This window comes from Triticum dicoccoides, unplaced genomic scaffold, assembly GCF_002162155.2.
Source record: "Triticum dicoccoides isolate Atlit2015 ecotype Zavitan unplaced genomic scaffold, WEW_v2.0 scaffold60578, whole genome shotgun sequence".
In the NCBI taxonomy this organism is placed as follows: domain Eukaryota; kingdom Viridiplantae; phylum Streptophyta; class Magnoliopsida; order Poales; family Poaceae; genus Triticum; species Triticum dicoccoides.
In genome coordinates this window covers 138,228-145,466 of record NW_021285623.1, presented here as the reverse complement: position 1 = coordinate 145,466, position 7,239 = coordinate 138,228, and the positions used below count along the sequence as shown (strand labels likewise).

The 7,239-nt window shown below is 41.8% G+C and overlaps 1 pseudogene; it reads right to left on the bottom strand.

Moving 5' to 3' along the window:
- Window positions 1-5,070, bottom strand: part of LOC119347201 — a 45,865-nt pseudogene extending 40,795 nt beyond the window's left edge.
- Window positions 5,071-7,239: the final 2,169 nt, after the last annotated feature.

Below are 7,239 nucleotides of genomic sequence, written 5' to 3'. Positions count from 1 at the left end.
AAATAAAATCCTATTTGATTTTATTATTAAATCCTCAATATTTGTTTATTTTGGCAAAGTCATTTTATTCCCTCTCTCATATTTTTGTAATAGAAATAATTTATGATAAAATAAATAAAATCAAATGATCCTATTCCCAAAATTTGAGAAAACTCAAATATGAAAATAACGAAATCCCCAACTCTCTCCGTGGGTCCTTGAGTTGCGTAGAATTTCTAGGATCAAGCAGTATAAAGTTCTCATGGTTATTTGAATTATGATCAGCTAGGAGCGCATTCACCTCTTGTGCTATTTGTTTAGCACGGCTCCTTGTCATGGGACCCAAATAGATCTTCTTTGTAGCAGCTTCATTTGAGAGCTGAGTTTGATCATCAGGAGAAGATGATAAACGAGGTGAACCTGGGATGTCTTCATCGTCCTCCCCCTCTTCAAAAGGAGTCGTCCTCGACTCATGACCCTCTTGATCGAAGCATGGAGACAAATCAGCAACGTTGAATGTTGGACTCACAGCATAGTCTTCAGGAAGCTAGATCTTGTAAGCATTGTCATTGATCTTGGCCAAAACTTTAAATGGTCCATCTCCACGAGGCATTAGCTTGGATTTGCGCTTCTCTGGGAACCGATCTTTGCGCAAATGTATCCAAACCAGATCTCTGGGCTCAAAAGTCACCTTCTTGCAATTTTTGTTTGCCTTAGCAGCATAGTACTTGGACTTCCTTTCTATCTCTTCTCTGGTCTTCTCATGAATCTTCTTCACATATGCAGCACGCTTTGAAGCCTCCATGTTACATCTCTCTTGCAATGGAAGTGGCAGCAAGTCAATTAGTGCAAGTGGTTTGAATCCATATACCACCTCAAATGGGCACATGTTTGTGGTAGAGTGAACTGCCCGATTGTAAGCAAACTCCACGTGCGGCAAACACTCTTCCCACTCCTTCAAATTGTTCCTGATCATTGTACGCAGCAAGGCTGAGAGTGTCCGATTCACTACCTCTGTTTGCCCATCAGTTTGGGGGTGACACGTTGTTGAAAACAGCAACTTGGTTCCCAATTTTTCCCACAATGTTTTCCAGAAGTAGCTCATGAACTTCACATCTCGATCTGAAACAATAGTCCTTGGCATTCCATGCAAGCGAACAACTTCCCTGAAAAACAAATCAGCAACATGTGAAGCATCGTCGTTCTTGTGGCACGGAATGAAGTGTGCCATTTTTGAGAACCTATCAACCACAACAAAAACTGAATCCCTCCCCCTCTTAGTCCTAGGCAGTCCTAAAACAAAATCCATGCTAATATCTTCCCAAGGAGCATTTGGAACAGGTAGGGGAGTATATAAACCATGGGGGTTCAGTTTAGACTTAGCTTTGTGGCATATGATACATCGCTGCACAAATCTCTCAACGTCCTTCCTCATCTTTGGCCAATAAAAGTGATCAGCCAACAACTCATAAGTCTTCTCGCGATCAAAGTGTCCCATTAATCCTCCTGCATGTGATTCCTGCAACCAGAAAGGCCTAACCGACGAATCCGGAACACACAACTTGTTAGCCCTAAAAAGGAACCCATCATGCACATGGTATTTATCCCAACCTTTCCCATCTTTACATTTTGCATATGGTTCTGAAAATATATGATCAGTGCAATACAATTCTTTTAAGCTCTCAAGTCCTGGTACCTTCACTTCTAATTGTGTCAAAAGAACATGCCTACGGGATAAAGCATCAGCAACCATGTTTTCCTTTCCTTTCTTATACTTCACAACATACGGGAAAGTTTCAATGAATTCTACCCATTTAGCATGCCTAGATTCAGTTTAGCTTGGCCTTTCAAATGTTTCAATGCCTCATGATCAGAATGTACAATAAACTCTTTAGGCCATAAGTAGTGTTGCCAAGTTTCAAGCACTCTAACCAAGGCATACAACTCTTTATCATAAACAGAATAATTCAGTTGTGCACCACTCAGTTTCTCACTAAAATATGCTATTGGTTTCCGTTCTTGCATTAACACACCTCCAATACCTATTCCACTAGCATCACATTCTATCTCAAAAGTTTTAGTGAAATCAGGTAGAATCAGCAAAGGTGCTTCAGTTAATTGTTTCTTAAGCTCAAGAAATGCTTCTTCTTGTGGTGCACCCCATTTAAAGGGAATTCCTTTCTTTGTCACTTCATTCAAAGGTGCAGCAATTGTACTAAAATCTTTCACAAACCTCCGGTAGAAACCAGCAAGGCCATGAAAACTTCTCACCTGGCTTACATTCATTGGAGTTGGTCAATTCTTGATTGCTTCCACCTTAGATTCGTCCACATCAATTCCCTGTCCTGAAACGACATAGCCAAGAAAAACAACCTTGTTTGTGCAGAAGGAGCACTTCTCAACATTAGCATATAGTTTTTCTGTCCTTAGCACATTCAGCACTTGTTTTAGATGTTCAATATGTTCCTCAATGGATCTGCTATAGATTAGGATGTCATCAAAGTACACAACAACAAATTTGCCAATGTAAGCTCTCAAAACATGGTTCATCAATCTCATGAATGTACTTGGTGCATTAGTTAATCCAAAAGGCATGACTTACCACTCATACAACCCAAATTTTGTTTTGAAAGCAGTTTTCCATTCATCTCCTTCTTTCATCCTAATCTGATGGTATCCACTCCTCAAATCAATTTTAGAGAAAACAATAGAGCCACTCAATTCATCAAGCATATCATCTAACCTAGGAATAGGATGACGATACCTAATAGTTATAATATTGATAGGCCTACAATCCATTATCAATCGCCATGTGTCATCTTTCTTGGGCACCAAAATCACAGGTACAGCACAAGGACTTAAGCTTTCCCGCACATAACCTTTATCTAAATGTTCTTGTACCTGCCTTTGTATCTCCTTTGTTTCTTCAGGATTGGTGCGGTAGGGAGGTCGATTCGGAAGTGATGCTCCTGGAATGAGGTCAATCTGATGTTGAATGCCACGCAAGGGAGGTAGACCAGCAGGTACTTCCTCAAGAAAAACATCCTCGAATTCCTGCAAGACATCACTAACAGCACTAGGGAGACATGTTAAGTCGTTAGCTAAAAGCAAAGCATCTTTGTACACAAGTACAACGACCATTTGATTTGGGTTGAGCCTCACATCTCTCAGTTCTGATTTGGTGGCTAACATCACTATGTTCTCTCCCTCTCTTTTATTCTTCTCTCTCAGATTTGGCTTGTGGCGCTCACTCACCATTTTGTGGATCTCTCTCTCACTCTTTTTCTCTCCATCTTTTTTACTCACTATTTTTACTTCAGAAACTTTCTCCAAGTGCTCAGCCATGATTTGTTGGGGTGTCATGGGTCGAAGCACCAAGTCCTTTCCTCTCCACTTGATGGTGTATTGATTGGTTCTGCCACAATGTTGAGCTGAATGATCGTATTGCCACGGTCTGCCCAACAGCAAGTGACACACCTTCATTGGCACCACATCACACTCAACGGTGTCATTATAATCTCCAATCTTGAATTGCACCTGTACCATGTGTGTGATCTTAATCTCTCCACATTCACTCAACCATTGTATATGATATGGATGAGGGTGTTGTAGCAGCTTCAACCCAAGCTTATCACACATTTCTTTACTTGCAAGATTGTGACAACTCCCACCATCAACAATTACCTTGCATACCTTGTCTTGCACTTTGGCTCTTGTTTGAAACAGATTGTGTCGTTGTCCATTCTCAGCTTCTTTGATCTGCACACTCAAAACTTTAGTGACAACAAGAGAGGCACCTTGCTCATAATTACAATAGGTTTGCTCATCACCATCTAAACCATCACCATCTTCAGTTTCTTCTTCAGGTTCACTACAAGACTCATATTCTCCATTCTCGGTGATCAGCATGGTACGCTTGTTGGGACAATCCTTCTTCATGTGGCCACATCCCTTACATGTAAAGCACTCTATCTCACTAGTTTTCCCCATGGAGCCAATGGAGGATGAACTAGGAGCTACAAATTTGCTCTTCTCCTTCGAATTTGATGCATCATTTCTGCTCGTGGCTGCACGTGCATGGGGCTGATTTCCACCACCAGAACTAGTCATAATTCCTCGACCAACATTGAATTGAGGTACAAACTTACTCCCACTTGATGTAGCTCGAGCTGTGAAGGATGTAGTTCTGTTTTGCTTCGAGTCTTCTTGCAATTGACGTTCAACCTTAGAAGCAAGATGTACCAGCAATACCACATTACGATATGGCTGCAAACCAACCACTTGTTTAACATTAGGATTCAACCCATAGAGGAACCTTGCCATGGTCTGCTCCTCATCTTCATGTATGTTGGCTCTTATCATTGCCTTCTCCATCTCCTTATGATACTCCTCAACTGATAACTTTCCTTGCCTCAAATTCTGGAGCTTATCAAAGATGTCACGTCTATAATGCCTTGGGACAAATCTTGCCCTCATCACTCTTTTCATTTCTGTCCATGTAGCAACAGCAGGCTCTCCTTCTTCTTCTCGCTGAATCTGAACTTGCTCGCACCGAATTAGAGCATAGTCTTCAAACTCAAGTGAGGCCATTGCTAATTTCTTCTCTTCAGAGTAGTTGTGCATGCGAAAAATCTTGTCAACCTTCAATTCCCATGTGAGGTAACTTTCTGGATCAGATCCACCATCAAACTTGGGCATGGTAAATTTCAGCTTTCCAAACCTCTCCTCCTCCTTCCGTCCACGACCATAGTTTCTACGATGATGAAATCTGTCATTCTGGTGCATGCCATCTTCATCTTCATCAAACTCATCTCCACTACCTTCATGGTGCAGATTTGCTCTTCGGTGGCCTCCTCTAAGACCACAACCAGCAGCAGCTTCATGATGACCACGTCCATTACCATGATCATTTCCACGTCCGGGACCGGGAGGTCTCATGGCATGGGGAGCAGGAGCACGGTTTCTTCTATCTTGTGCATTGGAGGCAGCACCTTCCCCATCAGTTACATTTTGTTCTTCACCATGGACACTTGCATCTTCTCGGTTCTGATGAAGCTCTCTCACAATATCAGAAACAATACTACTCCTCATGGCTGCCATGTTCTGAGTGAGTTGCTCATCAACATTACCCATAAGTTGCTGCAAATCTCTCGCCAACTTGTCTTGCTTCTCTTCTGATAGAGGCGAGGGTGTCCCGATCTTTCGATGAGATGATAACTATCGATTTGGTGGAGACGACTTTGACGATCCGACTACAAACGTGCACGACGTTGCGCCTTAGCAATCGCTAAACCAATCTCCTGAGGTTACTGACGATGCCGGAAGCACGGTCAGCCTGACCACGAAGGTCTATTCCTGCAAGCAATCGAAGAACGAGCAAGAATATGATAAAGCAATCTGAATATTGCAAATATATATGAGGTATTGATAATGGTGGGGATCCGTAAGCGGTCTTGGTCTGGTCGTTGGACACAAATGAAGTACACGAAGTTGCAATGGCTAACTTTTAACTAAACAAATCCCCCAGGAAAAGCTACTAGATGGATCTACTTATATAGGAGCAAGGGGTGACGGCCAAGGAGGTGGGAGGACGTCCCAAGGCAGCCTAAAACTAAATCTAGGTCGTACAAGGCCAATGGGCCCAAGTGGAGGTGATGTAACACCTTTGGACTTGTAGTTTGACTCGGATTCTGCTGCAGCATCAGATTGTTTCGTCCACAACTCAACGCTCCGGACGAATTTGAAGGTGATTCCAATTGGGTTGGAAAGTGCACGAAATCTAGTTTCCAACAAAAAAAGAATCACCCAATTCGGAGTCCGTATGAAAAACTTGTGTGCGTTTTGAGTCAGGTATGTCTGTGCAGTCCGAATCTGAATCCAGAATGTGAGAGACTTGGACTCTATCTTCTCTTGGGCCAAAAGTGACGTGAGAGAACTTTTTGGACAGCAAATAAACATCTCTTTCTTCCTTATCTTCATATGTGGATTGTACAAATGTCCCATACACCTGCAATTAGACAAAACACAAAAGTGTGTGAAGTATTTTTGTTCTGGATAACATAAATAGATTATTGAATAGTTTGCACTAGAAATCACCTGACAAATATGCATATATGCAATATTTTTGGTCATATCCAAGGTAGTCATGTCCTCATCATCTTCAATTGGGTCAAGGCTGTTTCTGAACTCTTGGCGTAGATGATCACGTAATGCGTTGAAGTGAAACCGTGTGACGGGCTGATTGAGATGCCCATTTCCTTCAACATCATACTCGTTTTCTTCACCTGCCATGCTAAGTTCTCCAAAAGCCCTATAGTACTAGAAGCATATATGTGGATAACAACTCAAGCTCACCTCACTTACCAATCGAAGCTCATGTAACTTCCAAGTGAGAGCAGAATCATGCTCAACCGTGGTGTCGGTGGTTGGTATACAAAGAGTGACAATCAAGCGAATACAAGTCTAGGGTTGCACATGCAGGGCTGTTTGGTGGAGTTTGGGTGGGGTATATATGTAGCAAAATATGCACTAATCTGCAATCTAGATATTGTTGAACCAAGTAATCATCCACACAAGATTCTAATGCATTTAGTTGATGAATGAGATATACGTGAGATACATGCAACTCTCGCCAAGGAATCAGATTTGCTGCAAGCAAGGATTGAAGACTTTGCACACTTGACACATTTCAGCTCACAACACAAACAGGGATTTCTCAAGATACAAGTGAAGAACAGTCCCAAGTTTTCTCTCTTTTGCTTCTTGCACACACTTTCTTTCTTTGGGCAGATCTCTTTTTTTGCCTCTTTTCTTTTTTTTTGCTCTTTTTTTGACAAACTTTCAACAAGGGATTCGATCTGAACACACACTTTGGGGGAATCACGAAAATCCAAATAGATGAAGTCAACCAACAAGAACATGCAGCTGAAACTTTGGCAACAAACACACACGAACTGATCTGATTTTATTGGGTGGAAAACATGATGGGAATCAGATCTAACAAGGATGAATGGAGATCACACAGTGTGGGCTTTTCAAAATGCACAAATACACTCAAAATGGACTCCGGATGACAAAGATATGCATGATTTGGTGGAGGATGCAGATCTGAAATCTGTGCACGAAAATGAACACAAACACACAAGATTGGATGGGGGGAAACTCAGCAACTAAAAACAAAGATCTAGTGGACAAGAACTTGATAAAACTCACCAAAGAACAAATTAAAGGCTGCAAAGGGCTAGGTAAAGGGATTTTTTT